Below are 21,634 nucleotides of genomic sequence, written 5' to 3'. Positions count from 1 at the left end.
CTGCAGCCAAACCCTCTGTTTTCACCTGCACCTTTGCCCCCCTCCTGCTCCTGTAACGTGCTGTGCTATCCAGGTGCTCTCGCTCAAACCAGACCCATGTGGTATCTCACTTGTTCCAAGCAAAAAAAAAAAAAAAATCTTCAAAATGCTGGAGAAAGATGTTCCCAGAACTTACAGTTTTGTCTTAAACTCTCTGAGCCACCCGACAAACAAGCTGGGTGCAGGTTCATAAGGAGTTGCAGGCATGACTCTCCAAAATTGGGGAATCTGGTGCTGCATTCACACCCAGCCCTCCCCAGCTCCCACATTTTCACACCACGGCGCTCAGTTTCCCTGTAGCTTTCCAAGGCTGCAGCCGAAGAGGTATGTACCCCTGTAGCTGGCACAACTTGGCGTTACCATCGCGTGCTGTTCCCGATATATCACAGCAAACCACCTCGTTCTTCCTGAGATGACTTCAGATACCCGCCCCCCACCGTGGGATGAAGGTTTCTGAGTCAGGCTTGCTTGGCCTTCGGTGAGGTTCTGCCATCGCTGGGTGCTGCGGGGGCCTTGGAAAGGCAGTTCTGAGCTTTTGCTTTGAGTATGAGCTGGTCCTTGGCTTCAAGGTTTTTGTTTCTCCACCGCGAAAAAGGGCTGGTGTGCCTTGGGTTTGCTCCAACTATTTCAGATGATGTAATGAGCGTTTCTGCCCCTCCCTGCAGACTTCTTCAGCACAAACAGCACTGCAATTATGGATGGCTCGAGGTCAGAACACAGTACTCAATGTTGCAGAGCACCTTGGCCTGACGCGACCCAGTGTCCTCAGCTCCATCAGTGCTACAGCCTTCAGCTGCAAAAAACACTCCATGCTGGCTCTGTTCCTTCCATGACCCATGCCAAGGCCTTTCAGGTTGCACCCCTATGCCAAAGATCCAGCCCCTCCACCTCTGAATGCTGCTCCTGGTGCATCCCAGGCTCAGTTTTTGGCTTTGGTGACCCATTGGTGAAACACACTGAAGTTAGAGGGGATTGATGAAACTCAGTTCTTTGGACCCAGCTCAACATAAATTGTTTTTCTTCTCCTTGCAACTGGTGGGCAGAAGATCTGCTTCTTGCAGTGCTGATTCATGTTAGTTCTTCTCACTTGAGGAGGATCCAGTGACCTGCTTGGACAAGCTCACCTGGGAGTTATAAATACATCCCTGTGTAATACTCTCATGACAATAAGCTAATGGGTAACGATGATTGCCAATGAGAACAGGATTTGTTCCTACAGGTAGAGCCCCCTCTTCCTGGGGCTCGTTTCGAGGTTGGGTTACGACTCGCCTCCCTGCAGCTGGGTGCTGGACAATGCTGGGGAGATGGGTTAGGCGCGCGAGAGGTGCAAGATGTAGAACTTCACTGAGAAACCTCGACGTGGCTAACACAAGGTGATACCGTTGGTGCCAGAGCTGGAGGCAGCTTCTGGACAGGCTGCATTTCTGTCCATCGGGAGCTGCTCGTTAACCGCACCGAGGTAAACACAGCTCATGATGGGACAGCTGGAAGAAACTAAATTGATCCGTCTCTCTCCTTGGATATGATGTTGGTTGAAATAAAGGGGATCGATGAATGTAATACTGAATGTTTTATTTTTGGCCTTTAACATCCACTGTTCACTCAACACCCAGGTGATCTGGTGTCCAGTTTGGGCAGCTGCCTGTGGCACTTTCCCCTCCGAACTGAGCCGAGCCGGCCTGAAACCCACGGCCTGGGAGCAGGAGGATTCGTTATAATCCCCAGCCTGACTCATTCGCATGTTGGGACCAGGGCGGGCCCGAGGGCTCAGCCACCACAGGGCAAAGCAGCAGCAATCCACACGAATTATTTTCTTATCGCACGCTTCTTCTAAGCCACCGGTGTGATTCAGGTGCTGCCTGACAACATTGCACCAGTCGTGGGAGGCAGATGCCTGGGAGGGAGTGCAGCTGGAAAACTACCGGTGAGCACGGCTTTAGCCGTCAGCGTTAAGGAACAAGCCATTTTACCCCACTCTGACCAGCTCCCATGGGAGATGGTGACTGGAGACGCTGCTTGAGCCGTCTGCCTTGCCAACAAGTAGGTGAATTTGGAAACAGCAAGTTGTCTCCCAGCCCTCTGGACTTTGCCTTTTGGGGCGGGGAAGGATGACCAAAGACTACTACAGTTCTGTCTTTAAGCCCTGGCTGTGTCTCGGGTTTAAGCACTCATCTGGCCACTGAGACTGTCCTGAGGAAGGTGTCTAGAGGTGAGTTACCAGCTCTAGCACTTGGTTTAACTGTGGAGTAGGGATGATTGCAAAAGCCATGAGCAGCGTTGCCACATGGAATTAATGAGCCGTCGCCTTGGAGCTGCTGGGCGGTACCTACCTCAAAATGGGACTCCATGTGTTGTAGTCACTGTGTTAGTAGCTACATTTTGGTTTTGCCCCCAACTTTCCAGTTTCCAGTTGAATAAACCCGATGACTGAGAGTTTGCACATGACAGCAGGTGACACGATGGAGATTTACAATGCTGAAAGTACAGAAGTTTGATGCCTTGTGACTTCAGGCCAACATCATTTTGTTCTTCCAACAAGCAGAAAGCAAGTTTAGGGAGCCCAAAGGGCAAGAGGAAACATCAAAGAATAGTTTTAAATTTGAATTTTTGCCCTTTGCTGCTTTGTGGTGGCTAAAGGCTGCCTGAGAAGACTTAGGAGAGATCAAGTTATGTTTGATTTTACATTACCCACCCAGAGCTGGATACCCTTTTGCAGAAGTCCATCTTTCGTTCCCACCTGTAAGATGCAGGTGTGAGGTGCCCCACACTGACAGAGGTACATGAAGTTTGCAGCTAAATCTTCTAAGTTCACGACAAAGATCCCAGAGAGCTGGAGACCTCTCCAGAAGATTTGCGGGCTCTCAGCCCTTTCAAGCCCTGTTTAGTCATCCTAAGGCACAAAGAATCCGAACCGAGTAGGGTTTTTTTTCCTTTTCTGGGCATATCTACGATTGAGCTTGCCAGAGCAAGCACTGAGGTTGCTCATTTTTTGGGGCATAGGGCTGAGATTGCACAGGGCCATAACAGAAACTGGGGTCTTCACCTCCATCCCTCCAGCTCGAGGCCAGAGACAGCGGCAGATGGGATGGGAAGGCAGGGGAGGAAGGTGAGAGCACGCCTGTCCTCAGACTCCGTTTCGGTTCCTCCTAGCAGATAGGTGAATTTTAGTCAAGGATACACTTTCAAAAGCACTGAAATGTCTCGAGGCGAAGTCTTGTGATAGACAGCTGGAATAAAGGAGAACAGAAGCAGGGAGGAGAAGATTTGGAGCGTGCTCTCACACTCCTGATAGCAGCCAGTGCCCGCGGGCAGATACAGGGCGCTGGGGGTAGAGACATTCCAGAGCGGTTTGTGAGTCAGCTGAGCTCCTCCCACCACAGCTTCACTCATCAAAGCAAGTATTTATAGCACAGGTGGGGCAGGGAGAGAAATCAAAGCAGAGCTTCCCAGAAAGACACATAAATCACGCCAAGGGTTCAGCTCTGGGGTTCTGCACTTTTTTCTTTAATGAGAGCGAATAAAACCAGTGTTGTTATTACTAATATTTCTTAATATTATTTCATCAATTTGCTTTTTGAATTAAAACCACTTTTGAGCAAAGAGATATTTCCATAGAGTTCTCCCAGCTTGCAGAGCTACCCCGGCAGGCTGCTAAGGACATGCTGTCTTACACCGGAGACAATATTTTCTCCAGCACAGATCTGCTGAAAAACAATTCAGAAAGTCTGTCCGGGCCGATGTTTGCTGTCCGAACTGTTGGAAGACCTTCAGGCCTTCTAACAAAGCGAAGCAGGAAAGCCAGGAAGGTGCTGTACCCAGCCCAGGTGAGAAAATATTTGCCACGTCAGGAGAAAGACCAAGTCAAGCGGTGGCTGCTCTTCTTTGCTGGCATCATCCTCATGCAGGTCTTGGCTGAGGATCCTGAGCAAGAGAGACCGGCTGGGGGAAAAAGCCTCAGAGAGCAGCCGCTCTGTGCACCAGCATCACTGATGGTTGCACGGCTCGGGGCTGCAGGGAACGGCTCCAGAGAAGACAGAGCTATTTCAGAGGCCCTGGCAATCATTTTCTCATCCGCTTATGGGCACCAGCCTCTCAGGCAAACCACAGCTGATGTGCCACAACAAGCAAAGAGACAACGGCACGCCTTCTGCAGGCGATGCCTGACCAGTTTCCTCCGAGCAGAGCACTGAGCTGTGCGTGCGAAGCTGTTCTACTCCTGTCCTCGGACATCAGCTGCCGGAGCACCATCAGCAGCAGAGGTGGCCCGTGAACTCCTGCACCGCTCCGAGGGGACACGAGGACTCTGGATGCTGACACAGGGCCAGAAGAAGCATCGAAGAAAATCCAGGGCTGCAGCAAGAGCTGTGCTGATTCACTCACGGCTGTGATTACAGACTGGGTTTCCAAGAGCTGGAACAAAAGGCTGCAGGAATTAGATTTACACTCCTGGGCTGGGTTTGTACTGCGCTAACCTGCCTGTCACTGTTGCATAACTTTTTTCAGTGCCTCTGTTTGCATGTTGTAATTTACTGTCAGTTCTCCCAAATTAGAGGAAAGCAGCTCAGCTCTCGAACCGAAGAGAGTGCAGAGATCCTGCGCGCTCTCCTCCCTCTGTAACACTGCCAGAATAAAACTGCTAAGATCAGACTTTCATAACGTGCTTCATCTGAGATTTTAAAATTAAGGTTTACTGCTCTGCCACATGCTGAAAAGTGCTGACCATTCTGGGGAAATAAAACTGCCCAACCAGCAAGAACAGCGGGGTCAGAGCCAGAGCAGGACCCGGACACCGACACGCTGGTGCCCAGCATGGGGAGAGGGTTCACAGCCCTGCGTCAGGCATGGGAGGGGACACGACGCGAGCCACAGCACCAGGCTAAGATATCATCTCGGGAAAAAGCTGGGAGGTTTTCCTAAAGGAAACCATGGGACTTGCTGGGAAAGAGGGCTGGTCAAGGGAAAGGCTGAGCTAGAGATCAGCAGTGGTCCCTTCTAACCAGCACTTCACCCTTCCAGCGTTTATCTGGGGGTTACTGGGAGTTGAGCAACACTTTGTGGTTCTGTGCAGGAAATATGGAATTGGCCACTGCTCCAGGGCAGTATGTCTGTGGATTTTTTTGAACAGAGTGAATGTGATGGTGTCTGGGGGGTACATAGCTCACAGTGTGGCTGCTGACACGAGCAGGCTGCCTGAGTTAGGAATAAAGAAATCTGGCTCAGGACCTGCTTTTGCTCCTTCTCCAGCCATGGGGCTTATTGCAAAGAACCACTCGTGGCTCCTTGCTGGAAATGCAGAGTCCAGGATTTTCCGTGGATGATACTTTGAGCTTATTGAATTTCCTGGGCTGTTTTATCACCAAATCCCTGAGGCTGGGCTTCAGCTGCCCTAATTTAGGCATCCTGAGCAAAATCTGAATAAGTCTGCCTGGGGTTTCCCCAGCCCAGCACTCTGTGAAGAACATGTCTGGGAGCCCAGGCCTGGGGAAAGGCCACCTGGAAAATCTTCTCCAAGCCATGGCCCATGCTCTGGCCTCACATATCTCACATATCAGGGCTCCTCACCATAAGGGTCAATCCCAAAAGGCCACGCTACACTTTAGCAGCCCCCAGCTTTGCCCTTCAGGTCTCCAGTCCAACTTTCCACCCTGCAGAACACTTTTGCCAGGTTACTCAGGGCTGTGTCCAGCCCAGCTTTAAAAATCTCTGAGCACAGAGATTACACCACCTCCTTGGCCAACTTCTTACATTTACCTGAGACTTAATTCAGATCTTTTCCAAGCCACATCACGACAGTCAGCTGGCATGCCTCACATAGCTGTTCACTGAGCAACGTGTCTCAGAAAGCAGGTCTTCTCATGGAAACACCAATTAGTTCCTCAGGCCCTGATAAGAGCAAAGCTCAAATGTTTTGTAATGACCTAGAGCAACCAGGCGTTACCCAGGGATGGAAGGAAGCTGGATCGCGTACGCAGTGGTTGCAGAGGAGGTGTGGAAAAGCCAAGTGCAGCATGCAGGCCGCCACGGAGAACGGCACGGAGCTGCAGCCCACGGCAGTTTCAGAGAGATCTGCTTATCACAAAAATATGCAGCTGAAAAAGCTGAATCACTAACAGAATTTAGCTTCTGAATTCCTACTGAAAAAAAACCTGAGCAACCTGTGTGCAGCCAGGGAGCTGTCTGGAACAAGGAGCAGCTGGGATATGACTGCTGTGAGCAGTGGTCCAGGATAAGGCCTTAGAGGGGCTCCACATCCCCTGCGCAGGCAGGGGATGCACGCAGTCACAAGGGATAACCGAGTGTGGAGTTCTGTAAAACTCTGGAGTTGTAAAGATGGTTGAAAATAAAAAGAGCTTTCAACAATGGCGTCCGTGTTGGTGTTGAAATCTGTCAGAGCTGGTTATAAGCTTGGTGATGGACTTTCCCAAGGCCCAGCACATCCAAAAGGCGTCACGAGAGGGCAGCAGAGACGGGATCTGAACAGGACCCGACGGCAGTGGTCTGCAGACATCCAGATGTGAACCTGTATTGACGCACGCACGAGAAATTGCTGAGGATGCTGTCAGTGCCTTGTAGGGAGCTGATGTGCTGGCAAAACAGCATCTAGCAATCAAAACAAACTAGTGTGCTGGGGCACAAGCCTGCAAAATGTATACAGAGATGTCTTCAATATAAAACACCCATCACCGAGCCTTGCATGTGAGTTTTATTGTCCCATACAGCACGGGACAGCGAGCTGAGGTACATGGTGATGCAGATGTAACAGAGGCTGCCGTCAACCAACATCCAAGCCAGACGTTGACAGCCTAAACCAATGAAACTACTGAAAATTCATGTCAGACCTGGTGGCTTACATGAGCTAAATACAAAAAGGACGATTACAATCAGTCTATTACACAAAGCCTAGCGTTTCACATCGTGGTGAAACAGGACCAGCTCCGGGCAGCAGCGATGGGCACTGCTAGGAGCACATGTCCCTGCTCCGCAGCCGGTGCTGCGAGCGCTGCCACGCAGCTGCTCCTCACCCAGCCGCCCCTCGCCCAGCCCTGCTGTAGCTCCTGCCAGGCCTGTGCATCACCGGGGCGGTTCAGAAGTTCACGCGCCGGCCCCAGCTGAGCTCACAGGGGACCAGGCGGCCTGGCGGGATGGCTTTGGGAGCCCTGTGGTGCCCAGAGGGATAATGTGTCTGCGCTACACCGCGGTCGGCAGAGCAGCGTATCCAGACAGGCTCTGTAGCTGGGACATGCCAGGACCCAGCCCTGCACTTGCATTTCCAGTTCTGCACAGGGCTTGTGGCTCCTGCTGCCTCTTCTGCAGGGGGGGAGCCCCTTGCACGCCAGCTCTGTTGCCCCAGAGGCCTCCAACCTCACCTGCAGTCCCTGGGCCAGAGCCTGTGTCTCACTCCATCTTCTGCCAGAGCTCCCAGTTCCCTGCTCTGCCCACTCCAGAGCCATCCAGATCCATCCTACAGCCCCAGCCCCTTCTTTCCTCATACCATCCCTCCCTCCAACCTCTTTCCTTATCCAAATCTCCTTGGACCATCCCAGCCCACCCTTCCTGCTGCCCCAGAGTCCCCCAGCCCTGATGCCGGGAACAGAGTCCATTGCTCCAGGACACGTCCCTGATGGTAAAATCTCTTGGCAAACAACATCCAGATGAGTACTGGGAGCAGCCCCTGGGATATTCCCACCATGTTCCCTGACTGGGAATGGTCCCTGGGGAGTCTGACGGATGCACTATCCCAAACCCAGACCAGGGACTGCTCTGGCAGTTTGTTGTTACATATGATCACATTCCCGTATCAAACAGCGTCCCCAGGAACTGCTTAATTTAGTGCTATAGATGTGTCCTATGGGACCAGGCGTGCTGTGGGATGCAGCACTCCAAAGATGTTCCTAAATGGGAACCTCTTGCCATGTTTCCCTGATCCTACAACACGAACACTTGACCCCCCTCTCCCCATGCCCATCCAGAGCAGACAAAGAGCTGCTCAGAGCTGTAAGGAGGCTGTTGGTAACCTCACTCGCAGAGAAAGCTCTGCGGCAGCTTTTTGATTCTCCACCAAAAGTAGGAGCCGGCACTGCTTCCCCTCGCTGCGACAGGAGGGGCACGGCCACTGCTCCCTGCGGAGGCGTGCCATGGGAATTGTAAACACAGCTGTTTTCATTAGGTGCGTTATTCACCCTCTGGCTCACTCCAAGTTGGACTGATGGTGTCCCAGGAGCGTAATGGAAAAAAATATTTAAATGGTTTTTTTGTTGCACTGCCTCACCTAGATGTTACATACTGCGCTACTCCATTGCACAACTGGATGTCTGAAAAAGGGGAGCCTGAGAAGACGACTGTAAATAAGACTCAGACAAAAGAAGACAGCAGTCAAGGGACATGGTAAGAAACCAATAAATCAATGAGCTCTCCGGTGAAGACACACCAGGGTCTGTACCTCTCCTTGCCTCACCACATTAAAGAGCCACTCAACAGGGCTCAGAGACTTGAAATTGAAAACGGATTTGTGTTCACTCACACTGCCAAGTATGAGTGAAAATTCTTCACAAGAGACAAAAAGTTTGGTTGTAAGGACCATGGGATTACCCTGACACCTAGCATTTCTGCTTCCTGGAGCAAAGCAACGTTCTCCACCGGTATTTGCCCTTAAACAGTATCTTCAAAACTTCCATCTACTTTAAACCCAGAGACTGTGTCACTCTGTCCAGCTGGCTTAGTCTAACGTTTTGGCTATGTTTTTACCTGATGTATTGAATATTTCTTCTAAGCACACGTTTCCCTGTTAACCAGTGTTTTCCTTCCTTTCCTTCCCCTGCTCAGAAGAGTTTCCCACTCGCCATCCATTTCTTCAGCTTGTTTGTGACCACGTGTCTGGACAGCCCTAGGGCTGTCCATCTTTATTGACGTCATCCTAAAAAGCAGATGAAATGATGTCAAGGTTGTTAAAAAGGGGCACATGCGGGAGAGGCCGTTGTAACTGAGCCCCTGTGCGTCCTCAGAGGCCACCCCCAGCACACGCCGGCCGGTGGCCCAACAACACCGAGCGCAATCGTGGCCACACAGCGTGGGCACTGGCTCTGGGACGGTGCTGGGGGTGGCAGGGAGGGACCCGCTGGCACCACGGCGGTGATGGGACACTGGCAATGAGGGGATCTGGGGTGGGTGGCAGCAACTGGGGAGCACGGGGTGCAGAGCAGTGGCCCAGGAACATGGCGGCAGCCTGAGGTACATGGGGAAGAGGGGGACATGGCAGGGCCCTAAGGTGCACGAGGTAACCTGGGAAGGTGGCAGGGCCGAGAGGGGACACGGAGGGACACAGCACGGCCCTGAGGTGTGCGGGGTCACCTGGGAACATGGCGGGGCCCTGTGGCACATGGGGACACGGCCCAGCCCGGAGGTACCTGGGGAAAACAGGAACACGACTCAGCCCTGAGCACACAGGGACACGGTGGGGCCCTGAGGCACACAGGGGATGTGGGGACATGGCGGGGCCCTGAGGGACGCAAACGGGACATGGCAGGGCTCTGAGGCACACGGGGAGATGGGGGGCACAGCTCTGAGGACACGGGGGACGAGTGGACACGGCAGATCCCTGAGGCACACGGGGGGACACGGGGACATGGCGGGGCACTGGGGCACACGGAGGGCACAGCGCTGGCCCCCGGCCCAGCCCCGGGCCCCGGCGCCTGCCGAGCCGCGGCTCCCGCCCTCCGCGCCGCGTTGCCATAGCAACGGTGCCCGGCTGGCTCCGCAGCGGCGGGCTCCCCGCAGCGCGGCCGGGCCCGCTCCCCCCGCCGAGCTGTCGCTTTAAGAGCGGCGAGGCCGCGGCCGCCCCCGCCCCCGCCCGCCGGCGGCCGGAAGGGGGCCGTGATGCAGCGCGCCCGCCCGCGCCCGCCGCCGCCGCTCGGTCGCTCAGGTAAGGACGGCGGCTCCGCCGTCCCCACCCCGCCCTGCCCGCCGCCACCACCACCACCACCACCACCACCACCACCGGGGGAGGCGCTGCCCGGGGCGGCGGCCCCGCCCCGCCCCACCGGCCGCCCGCGGGTCGGGCTGGCGGGAACGCCGCGGTTGTGCCCAGGGCTCGTCCCCCGCGGGCGGGCGCAGGTGCGGGAGGGGCTCGGGGAGCGTTTCGGTAAACCCCGCGGGACTTGGGGAGCAGCGCCCGGGCGAGCCGGGGTCCCTGGGGCCCAGGCGCCGCTCGCCCCTAGGGCCGGGTCCCTCCCGCCCGGTTCCCGGGGCAGCCCGCGGTGGGCAGGGGCCGCTCGGCGGTGGCGGGGCGGGGTTGCTGAGCCCCGCACCCCAAACCGGGGCACCCAGCTTTGTGCGTGGCTGCGGTTACCGCCGCAGCACTTGGGTTTGCTCGCCTGTGCGTGCGGGAGCCCCCGGCCCCGTGGAAACCGCTCTGGGCAGCTCGGTGGTGTGCGGCAGTGCCCGGCAGCGAGAGCCGATTTTAACGGACGCTGCCCGCAGTTCTTGCGGGGTTTGCTTTCTTTGTTAGGCCTCTGCCTGCCGCGGCCGGGAGCGGGTCCGGCCCCGCTCGAACCTGGCGTTTCCCCGCGGGTAGGAGGTGCGGCTGGGTTTTGCGGGTTCGCCCTGCCCAGCGCCCTGGGCCGCCGGCACCGTCCCTGCGGCCGAGCCCCGACCCGGAGCGGGGACGCGGCCGGCTGCCAGCGCCGGGCCTGTCTCTTGTTCTGCTTTTCTGCAGCTGGATCAGCTTTGGGCAGGTTCTTCGTGGCTGTACCAGCTGTTGGGCTGTGTGAGGTAGGAGCAGAGGGCGTGTGGAACGGCGCTGTTGGTTACGCTCGGGTCCTGAGATCCGATTTTTCCTCGCAAGCCTGAGAGTTAGGCACTCCTGCTGGCTGGTGGTTTCATTTGTTTGGGGTTTTTTTTCCCTTCATGAAAGAAAGCTTTCCATTTTTTTTTTCTTAAGCAGAAGAACTTTTTTTCTGAAGTTTGCCCTGTGTGGGAAAACTTTCCTTTTAAACTTCTATTTTGACTTTTTCTGTTTGATACTTGATACGTAAGTTTTTGTTTGCTGATGCTTTTCCCTTTCGTATTGCGCTGAACGTGCTGGCTGTTTCTTTGGCTGGTCTGGTTTCTAAATGTTCTTTAATAAAATATGAGAATCTGTGACTATTTCATGTCAGCTTCTCTAGTGGGATCCTTTCAGCCAAACGGGAAGAGGAAAGACAAGAAAAAGGTGATAAAAGTGGAACTCAGGGTGCTTTGCTTTGCTGGAGACAGAAATGGAAAAATGTTATGAGGGAGCGACTGAGATTTTGTTTCCCTTACATTTCTCTTCTTTTGAGGTTGAAAGATAAACCAGCGTTTTGAAACACTTCACTTTAAAATGCCAAGCTCTTCTTTTTCTCTTCAAGTGACTACGTTGGAAAAAAAAAAAAAAAATATTTTAAAAAAACATAGCAGTGATTCTGTAGCTGTGGAGCCAGGAGTAGTGGTGTGTGTGGGCAGAGAGGCCGTGCTTCTCTTCCATCAGCCATTCCTGCCTTCTCTCCGTGGACTGTAAAATTAGAAAGGCTCCCATGTCCGTTTAGTCTGATTGTCTGGGTAACGTGGGCTGTCGAAATCAAGAGAAGCGCTTTGTGAATTAGCTGCTATGCCGCATGTGGCTTGCTCAGCCTGTGGGCTCTGGCCTCTGGTGTATAATTGAGGAAAGTAATTGTGTTTTAACAAGACTTAAATCTATTACCCAGGTGTTTGCCTGTCCCCTGGGCAGATGTCAGGGCGTGTGAGCATTCTTTTGCTGCTAGCAAGTGATCTGTGACCTTCTGATGGTTGTATGCTACAGTTTGAAACCTGCAGCATCTTAAACTTTCAGGAGCCATCCCTGCGAGACCCTGAGGCTCTCTGTCCTTTTCCTCCCCTGGGAATGCCCAGGTGACCTGCCTCCTTCCCCAGAGCTGTCTCCTTGCCTGTCCCAGGGGCTTTCATTGTTCTCATTCAGTTCACTGTCCAGGAGGATGTTATTTGTTGCGTCTTTCCTGAATTTGGTTTTTGTGCACAGTGACAAGCCTGGCCGTGCAGAGCACAGCTCTGTGGTGAAGGAGGGAGAGCCAAGAGCAACTGGAACTGGGTGTAATTGAAAACTGTCAACTTTGCAGAGAAGGAGGATGTTCAAAGCATGTGGCTGTCTACCGAGGCTTGAGGTAGCTCCTTGGATAGCACTGAGGGGAGGTTGGGATCTTCCAGTTCGAAATGGTCATTGAGGAGAGAGTGGCAGAAAGTCTTCTGGTTTTCCAGATACTGGGGAGTTGTCTGCTGGAGTCCAAAGCTGACATGGCAGCAGGACTGGGTGATTTTTCTCTAGAGGTGCTACTTGCTGCTGCTGTTCTGTACCATCTGATGTGGTGCTGTTGTCCTGAAGATGTCCTAGAGTGACTTCAAAAGGGTTGAAATGTTCAAGAACTGATGTCTGGCAGTGCTCTGCTTGTTCTGAGTTTCCTGCCCTTCCCTTTGAGGTGGCTGTTTCCTGGGGAGTTTGGCTGCCGTGGGGGTCTGTGCTCTGGAGGGACCAGCCATGTCCTGTGAGAGGGCTTTTGGGTAACAGCCTAGAGCCCCTGCTGATGGGAGACCAGTGCGGAGAGCAGCATGGCCACCCAGGTGATGTGCTTGGGGAACGGTGCAGTCATGCTCTGAAACTCTCCCCGTGGCAAGCCAGGCCCACTGGGATGCTCTTGGCTGGGCTGAGACAGCACGGGGCAGCTAAGGACATCAGAGAGGCCTGGGCACCTGGAGGAGAGAGTGATTTGGGAAGGAGGCAGATCTAACAGAGCAAATGCCCACCACGGTGGTGAGCAGCACAGACAGAATAGCTGCTTCTGCCTGGCCTGCCCTGGCTGGAGCAACTTTGGGCAGTTTCTCTGTGAGCCCATGGGTGAAAATTCAGTTTCATTCTTCAGACGTCCTGCCATACCCTGGGGCCATTTGTATCTGCTGGTGTTTGCCAGGCATTGCCTGAGCGGCTCTTAAACTGCAGCTGTTTTTGCAGGTTCCCAGTTAGTGCACAGTTGTTCTTACTGTGTTTATTTTAGTGGTTATAAACTGATTTTTAAAAAGGACTTGGAACTTGAGCCGGAAAAGCTCCTTTTTCTTCTTCCCCTTCGTGATTTGGTTGAGAAGCTGCTCCATAGGCAGCTGAGCCCTTCAATATTGCCTCCTCCTCTTTATGCTTTGAATTTTCTGAGATATGGTTCCCCAGGGATTTGGGGCTGGTTGTCCTGTACCTTGATTTTAGTAGTTGATATATGTTTTGGGGGGGTGTCTGCTTTTAATCTAGTAAAATTAGGAACTTGGCTAGGGAGTAAAAAGCTTGAAGGAGACTCTTTTTCTCCTAACAGCTTTAATGTCTGCAGTCAAATAGAGCTATGTGTTTCTTTTTTAAAGATGCAGTGAGCAAAAAGCTTCTTTAGGGCAATATTTCAAATTCCCGTCAGGTTCAGAGTTCTGTTTGGAGCTAGAAGGTGCCACTGGTGACCAAAACAATTTCACTATGACTCTGTCATCCTGCAGCGTACAGCGCGGTGTCCCTCCTGGTGATTCTTACAGTGGCTTCAGGAACTATGGGTTGAAGTGTAGGTAATCTTTTCAAAAAGTAATAAATACCTTAAGTAAAGAGACAAATTGAGGGAGAACCCAGTGTGGTTAACTTGATCCTCTGCTCTCATGGTAATAAATGTGTGTTGCCTTTCCACTCTGCTCTTTGCTTCCTTCTGTTTGTTTCATAAGAGTTACTTTTGCAAGTTGAACTGAAAATAGGTGCTGGAAGCGGTGAATAATCACTTCACTTGGAATAATCCATGGCTGGGAAGAGCCAAAGGTTCTGTCCTGCTGATCTCTTTTGTTAGAGACAGGCTAGCTTTTTTTTTCCTTTTTTTTTTTTTTTCTTCCCCTCCCTCCTGTGTGCTGTGTTGAACACTGAACAGTGATTTCTATGCAAGAATTTTAAGGAGAGCATTTCAAAGTACTTGAATGACCAACTAGGGGCAGCTGAGAAAGGGTTGCCTGGGAGATGCTGTTGGGAACAGCTAATGCAGTGTGACAGCTTGCGTGGAAGAAGGTGAAGAAAGGCAGGATCGAGATCTGGTCTGCCCTGCCTCCCCTTTGGGGTGCAACAGTGGGTCTCCTTCTGAAGGCTCAGGGGATGCAGACGTGGCTGAGTTTGTGGGCACAAGAGTCACGCTGCTCGTTCTACTCACCACTGTGCTCCCTCTGAAGGAACAAGGTGGAGCTGGCCTTGCAAAGGTAAACTGATAGTGTCCTCTGGGAATCAAACACTGCACTTCATTTCTTACACTCTTTGCAGTGCTCGTGCTTCCTCACGGTTTGCACTGGGGAGGAAAGGATGTTTCCTCGTGCAGATGTAGCATGGGGAGGAGAGCAGGGCTCTGAATGCTCCTCCAGCATCGCCAGAAGTGTAGGTAAAATTCTGTTATGTCACTTCCAGCAATCTCAGGGTGAAGCTGGCTTTCCCGGGAGCTTATTGTTACCTTACTCCTCTTCAGAGCTCCCACTGTACTAGTTATTCCTCTCTTTCTGTGCGTGTGATAATTGTGGGGAAATGCTGTAGTACATACCCAGAAATGAGGATGATATTCCATGTTATGCATTCAGGTCACCACCATTGCATGTTTAATGGATTGCTTTTCCGGATGCTACTCAAGTTGCAGCACTGAGTTTGCTCTTGCGCTCTTCCAGCGCCTGCTTAAAATGAATTTGCATGGAAATGAGAGTGCTTTCAGGCTGTGGACAATGAAAATGTGATGCTCCAGTTAGGTGTTGGCAAACTGTCCTGCTGTCTGGAGTTGTGTGGGAGGAGAAACGCTTTCTTGGTTGTGTGACCCCAATGGGGAGAAGAGCAGCTGGGGTTTAACAAACTGGTTAGAATTATATAGGCCCCCAAATTCTCCAGAGACATCTCTCCTTTCCTAGAAGCTTCCTTTAACAAGCTGATTTCTCAGGCTGATTGCTTGCAGATGAGGTCATGCAGTGTGTTTTGCAGGGAAAGAATCTGAACTTATACTGGTGAGCCAGAAACTTTTAACACACAAGTCACATGCCCAGTGTCCTCATGGCACATAAAAAACCTAGAGCCTGCGAAAGCATCCGTCTTCAGGGTGACTTTGTGCTCCAGCAAGAGCTTTTTGAGTATAAAGAATACAGAGGAATGCTCTCAAGTGCTGCGTCCTGCTGCTTGGACAGCAGCAGGAGATAGCAAGGAAGTATTTCATCTTTCCTTAGCGCTGTTTCTCTCCTTAGTGTCTGTGGTGTTGGGATAAGCCCAAGCGAGGGAAGGCTCTCATCTGCCTTAATTCCACAGACGTTTTTCTGCTGGCTTCAGCAAAGGAATTTATGTAGAATGGATGATATTTTTGCTGTTAATGCATGAGAACATTCTGAGCGGGGAAGCCTTGATGTTAATGTTCTGCTGTAGGGGAAGGATCCCTCCAGTCTCTGGCCTTTCTCAAAAGGGACACTGTTCTCCATTTCTGTTGATGGCAACAGGATTAAGGTGTCCTCAATAGAAAGGCCTCTTCTTCCAAAATAATCACAGCTGTTGTTTAAGAATGAAAATTAAGCAAAGCTGTTCTAAGGTGATGTTGGGTGGTGTTCCCAGTGTAGGGGAGCAATCTGAAAAATTTTGTTGGCAGCAGCTTTAAAGTACAACTCATTCTCACAGGCAAGGTGGAAAGGCACCTTACTGATGCCAAGGCTGCTTCGTGCCTGAAGTGGCTTCTTCCAAATCAAGAAGGATTAGCTGTACAAAAACAGGTTGGGAGGGAGGTGTTGTACTAATATTGATTATGGAAATAGGAGCCAAGGAGCCACTTGTTCCCGATCTCTCTTAAAAACAAATAAATAAATATTTGAGTCAGACTGGGCAGCGAAAATTTCAGATCTCCACACTGAAATCTACCAATATGTTATGCAACTTGGAGACAAGAATGTGTAAAGCAACATATGTTAAAACCTGCAGCTTCCCATCACTGTTCTGCCTGTAGGGGAGCCTCATTCTGTGGGTCACTCCTTGCTTTCTGAAACAAATAGCTGAAAGTAAATCTTAGAGCTGAGCACGGACTCGGTTGTATTTCTTTTTTCCTGTTACTATGCTGCCTGTCGCTTAAGCACGTCTGCTCTGTGGGAGTTTATCTGAAGCTCTTTCCAATGTATAACTTCACACAGGTAGTTTATAGGGGTGGAAAGTCATGCTTATGGAAGTGGAAGACAGCTATACGCAGGCTCATCAGACTTCGTCTGGCACGAAGTGAGTGTGTAGTACAATGCAGGTTAAAATATCTACTTCTGTGCTGCATTTTATGCCTTAGATACAACACTTGTGACCATAAGTTGCTTTGATTCCAAGCCCTGATTCATTGGCTAATAATCCCAGGATCCTTCTTTTAATGGAAAGGACTGGTAAAACACTTGTTGCTCTGACGGATTGCAATGAGTTTGTGTATTTTTCATAGCAGCTCAACCATTTTGTTCTTCACCCTGCTCCTGGATGGGATCCTGCTGGCTCTGTTCGCAGGCTGTCTGTCCACCTGGAGACGGGATGATGATCGCCGCAGGGCTGCCGGCTGTGTCAAGGGGTGCGTACACACGGGAGGTGATGATCTGTACCCCGAAGAGTGCTGCGTAAACCTTGTTTTGTCCGTGAAGCTTCAAGTATGGAGCTGTTAAAACGCCAGCCCGCTCGGAACTAATGCTTGCAGAATGCATGAGCAAGGAATTAAAATGGGTGGAGTTGTTCCAAAATTTGGATTTGGGGCTGTCTGCTCCTAACGCAGCAGCTCTCTGGGTGTTTGCTTGGAAAGGCTCCCAGCATGGATGATGCTCTCCTGACCTGATTTGACTTCCCTTTCTTGATGCTCGGGTACTGTGCCCAGATGTGTCTGCGAAGCTCTGCAGTCCCTGATGAACCTGAAACAAGTCAGCTCTTGTCCAGGTGGTAGGGAGGTGATCGGCTCATATGTGCCGTGGGGGATGGAGGAGAGGGCGAGAGGACAAGAGGAGGGACAGACAAGCAAAGAACAGTTGTGTTTCTTCCCCAGGACTGTCGTATGTCCTGAGTCTGCCAGCAGCAGCTTAGAGGCCAGAAGAGTTGGGTGGGGTATTTTCTTCCAACCAGATGAATTTATGCAGTGAAAATGAGAAGTTAGTTCAGTTTCTCTGGGAATAGCATTTAAGGTGTAAAAACGTCCCACCCATCAGTAACGACGAGTTGCTGAAGAACGAGCAAGGACAGAGCCAGAGCCTGCAGAGCACGCTGCGTTTGCAGCTCTTCTTTTTCCTTGAAGGGTGAGAATCTGGGCATGTTTTTGTTGCATAGATCACTTGGTAGTGGTATCAGTCATTCGTGTTCCCTTCTGATGGAGAGCTAAACTAGCCAAGCGTCAGGTTTTGCTGTCCATTTGTATTGCTGCTGTGTTATTTCACTTGTGCTCATTTGTTTCTGCCTGTCAAAAAGTAAAAAAAAAAAAACAAACCACAAACAAACAAAAAAATCAAACCAAAACCAACCCACCAAACCTGTAGCAGAAATAGCCAGAGTACTAGTGTTCTCCAGTACGAGAACGCCAGCCTGTGATGAGTGCTTTTCACGAAGCTCAGGGCTGTTTCTATTGTTCCTGACAAGCTGTCATGTCTTCATGCTGGGTAATGGGATCTTGCAGGACTGTTTGTCTTTCATTTCTGCATTTATCGTGGAGCTGAGCAGAGGGTGCTTGTGAGAACATGTGCAGTGTGAGCCTCCAACGCCATGTTATTGTTTGGGATGAGGTGTTGGCCATGTGTGCGATGATTCAGCTGCTGAAGAGAACAAGTCAGACTAGCAGAGCTAGCCGTGCAGTGAGCTCCTCACTGCTTCCCTGGACAGGGGTCCCGATGCTGTAAATTCGTCTCATGGACTTTGTTTTTAAGTGCATGTGTTTTGCATTTGTCTGGATTGCAATGGGTATTATTCAAATAACCCAACTTCCCCAAGTGCCCTTCCTCTTTCCACCAGTTTGACGCCATCCATCTACATACCATCATTTTTCTCCCATGCTTTGGCCCAACCTGGATGGTGCTTTACCCTGAAAAAATAAGCTCTGCTGGCCGGTGCCATGTGGAGGTACCATGGCTCAGTCCTGGCAGCACCATGGGCAGACAGCTGGGCGGAACGGCGCTGACGGCAGTTTCTCTGGTGGCCGATGACCCTCTCTCATCTCAGCGTCTGCTGCTGCTTCCCCGTCCCCCTCCAGACGGAGCACCTCCAGCAGACGTGCTGCCTTCTTTCCGAGGACTGAACCCACAAGTGAATAGATGTGGTTCGGTCTCTGCTACGGCACTTTTTGGCCTCACCCCAGCACTGGAAGGACACCAAATAGCAGCAGTGCTTCTGAGACCTCCCCAGAGTAAAGTCTTACAGTGGGAAATGATTTTTCTAGTTGCTTCTAACGTCTGGACAGCTATTGGTTGTCTTGCTTTTAACCTGTATTCTTGGAATTAGTGCAGGCTTTTGTATTTGAATACATAGCTGACGTTAAATGCCAAGACGAAATTTCTTGTGGCGGGTGTAAATTTGTGCAAGGACAGTCTGACGCAGTGTGCTGACCCTGTTTGAGACCTGTGCAATGAATCAAGGTGCGGACACTGGTACTCCAGTACCCCTGCCAGTACAGCGGTAGTCCTGATTGTGTCAGTGCCCACATCTTTGTTAACCAAGCTGCTGATAAAATCTGGAGAGATCTCTTCAGAGAAACTCGATGCGAGTCTTTCATAAAACTTTCATAAAACAATAATTACTCTGCCTCTTCTCCTTTGCTATCACAGAATGATGGAAATATTAGTTGGAAGGGACATCTGGAGGTCTTCAGCCTGACCTCCTACCCGCAGTGGGACTGTCTCCAGCACGTGATCCCCTCAGCCGTGGCTTTGGCCAAGTCTTGAACACGTCCGGGGATGGAGCAGCGTACCATGTGGGATCAGCTTTTGTTTGGTTTTGCTTGCGAGCTGTACCTAGTGCACCACCGTAAAGCATGGGTTATGCATTTCAGTTTGAGTTACCTCATCCTGCAGGTTTAAAAACATGTAAGTGAGCTGTTAGGAAGTGTCCCAGGAGGGCTGCTAACGTGACGTGTAATGTATCTGAGTCCTTCTGTCTTTTCCGTGCTGGTGTGGGGAATGTGAGCAGACCCTAGTGCTGTTTCTGCAGGAAGAGGCAGGGATCCCGTTAGATGTTTTTCTCAGGTTTGCACAGGGTGTTACAGGTGAAGCAGCGCCTGTAGGACATGTTCCGTTGTTGGAATGAGCACATGGGTGTTTTCCCCTCGGTATTAGCTGTGGTGTTTGCCCAGATCCGAGCTGGGTTTGTCAGGAGGCACAGGATGAGCACTGGGAGCATCCCTCGCCCCGAAGCTGTGTGTGGGATCGGGGTGCCGGCCAGCTGCGCGCCCAGGCTGAGGCCACACAAACACAAGGCATGTAGTTGCCTTTTATCTGCCCTCCTCAGCCCCTCGCAACAGGAGGAGAGGGTTTTCCCCAGAGTCTGCTGCTTTTATTTCAGGAAAAATACCGGATCATGAGATGAGTGTTCCTGTTGGAGTGCACATCTAAGTTGCCCATCGTGGTCTTGAGTATTAGTGGGAGCAGAACAGCTCTCTACATCTGAGCATAAACTTGCCTTCAGAAATGCCACAAGCTTCTGGACGCAGTGGGTGTCCGGGAATGGCACGTAGTCAGGCCAGACCAGAGGCCTGCTGCTGTGTCTGGGCTGGGCTGGATTTCTTCACACAGAACTGTGGATTGCAACACCCTTGTGCTTATGTAGGCTCGGAAGCCTGGCTTGGGAAGGAAACGGCTGAGATGCGAGGAGCTGCTGAGGAGGCGGAAGCTTCCCTAGCTAAGGTCTCGTAGCTAGACTCAAATTTGGCTGCATCCCTGGACTCTGCATCCCCTCGTGTCTCCGGGAGATTCAGAAATGATGTGCATCCTTCACTGGCACTGAAAGTGAGAGCTCCTGTGGGCTGGTCCGGATCTTGTTTGGCACTGCCTTCTGCTCTGGAGATTCATCTTGTGTTCCTGTTAGAGTGCAAACCAGCCGTTGTGTCAGATGAGTCCTGCGAGCAGCAGCGTCCTTGGGTGGGTTATGGTTGCTTTGGTATCCTGCCCCGCGCATGCGAGAGCACGCTCCTGCCTTTTGTTTCCATGCCAGAGCCAGTGAAAAGGGCTGGGAGTGTGGGCTTCTGCAGTCTTCTGGTTATCTGAAGATGATAGTCCTTGCTGAGGAATTGCAGAAATGTGGTGACTGCTGTTGTCAGCTGCTCTCTGCATGCTGGCTTCGGACAGGAGTGCAGAGGTCAGGTTTGGGGTTCTGTGGCCGGAGGGTCCTGGAGCAGCAGCTGTACAGGGCTTCAGGGCTGTCAGCTAGAGGCTGACTTTGGCTGGCAGCTCTTGTTTTAGCACCAGCTCTTCCATGCACTGCTTATTTTTGCAGGGATCTTTGCGTTGCAGGTGGAGGAGCTGTAATGGCATTGCTGTCACAAGCTGGGCTCTGCCCGTTCGGTGGTTCGCTTGGTTTGGTGGCCCTTGCTGGGAACAGCAAATGGCTGGTGCCAAATCTCTCCCTTCTCACGCGCTGTTCCTCCTCGCTGAAACTTATAGCCAGTGCTTATGGTTTGCTTTGGCTTTCTGCTTGTATTCTCCATGTCTCTGGAATAAAATCTGCAGTGAAGGGAGCTGATTAGCTTTCCTCTGAGATGGAGCTGGAATTAACACTCAGACATGGTCTTCTCAGGTCCCCACAGTTTGTGGCTTTCGAGGTGAAATGTGCCAACACACATTCCCCTGGGAAACTTCTGGGAGAGGGGAACAGACTTGGGGAAGTATCGCCAGGGGTGAGAGAGCAAGGCTTTGTCCCCAGCGGTCCTGGGACCTGTGCAGCTCTGCTTGTCAGAACTCTCCTCACGCTGCCTGCCTTGCTCCAAACTCGTTACAGGGGTGGAGGGCAGGAGGAGCTGGCCTGCTGCAGTGGTGGGAGAGGAATGCATGAAGGACAATGCTCAGGACATTACGTACTATCTAGTGCTGCAGGAGGAAAGGTCAGCTTTGAAAGAGGCCTTGTGCTTGCTGAGTACATCAGCTGCTTCCAGGGATTAGGTGTCAGAAGCCCAGAGCAGAGGCTTGCTAGCTCATGGGAGCTGACCCCTTTCTTGGGGTGGCAGCAGTCCTCATCTGTTGGAGGACACTGGAAGGGAACCTGGCTCTTTGTGCAGACGAGAGCAAGGCAGAGAGGCTGGAGATGTCCAGCTTGGGCTGGTCCCGGTGTCCAGGGATAGGGAGGGGGGTGTGTTTGCAGATAATGGTTTGCTCTGCCCCTTTCTCGCAGTTGCCGCAGTGAAGATGGCCAGGGAGCGTGTTTACAAGTGTGGTGTTCTGAGCGCTGCTCTGTGCCAGGAGTTTACTCCTTGTCTGGGTGAGGTGTTCCCTGGGGCTTTGTCATTACAACAACTGAAGCTAAACTGATCTCACTGCGCTGCTTCTGACCTGGGAGTGTAAGTACTGCTTTCCTTCTCTCCACTCTTACCCC

General features: G+C 51.8%; 1 protein-coding gene across 5 annotated transcripts in view; it reads left to right on the top strand.

Annotated features, from left to right (window-relative positions):
• Positions 1-9,823: 9,823 nt before the first annotated feature.
• The window catches only part of LOC104482066 (discoidin domain-containing receptor 2), a 60,262-nt gene continuing 48,451 nt past the window's right edge, over positions 9,824-21,634 (top strand). For 2 of the 5 annotated variants that reach the window (XM_086763980.1, XM_086763985.1), the window contains exon 1: positions 9,824-9,958. The gene's annotated coding sequence lies outside the window, so the exon portion shown is untranslated. Of the gene's footprint in view, positions 9,959-10,102; positions 10,150-10,789; positions 10,807-21,574; positions 21,600-21,634 lie in introns of those variants that run through there. The other 3 variants (XM_086763983.1, XM_086763984.1, XM_086763982.1) reach the window with 3 other exon arrangements.

This window comes from Chlamydotis macqueenii, chromosome 20, assembly GCF_036417535.1.
Source record: "Chlamydotis macqueenii isolate bChlMac1 chromosome 20, bChlMac1.mat, whole genome shotgun sequence".
NCBI lineage: Eukaryota > Metazoa > Chordata > Aves > Otidiformes > Otididae > Chlamydotis > Chlamydotis macqueenii.
Note: the sequence above shows the minus strand (reverse complement) of the source record. Positions and strands in the feature narration are given on the sequence as shown.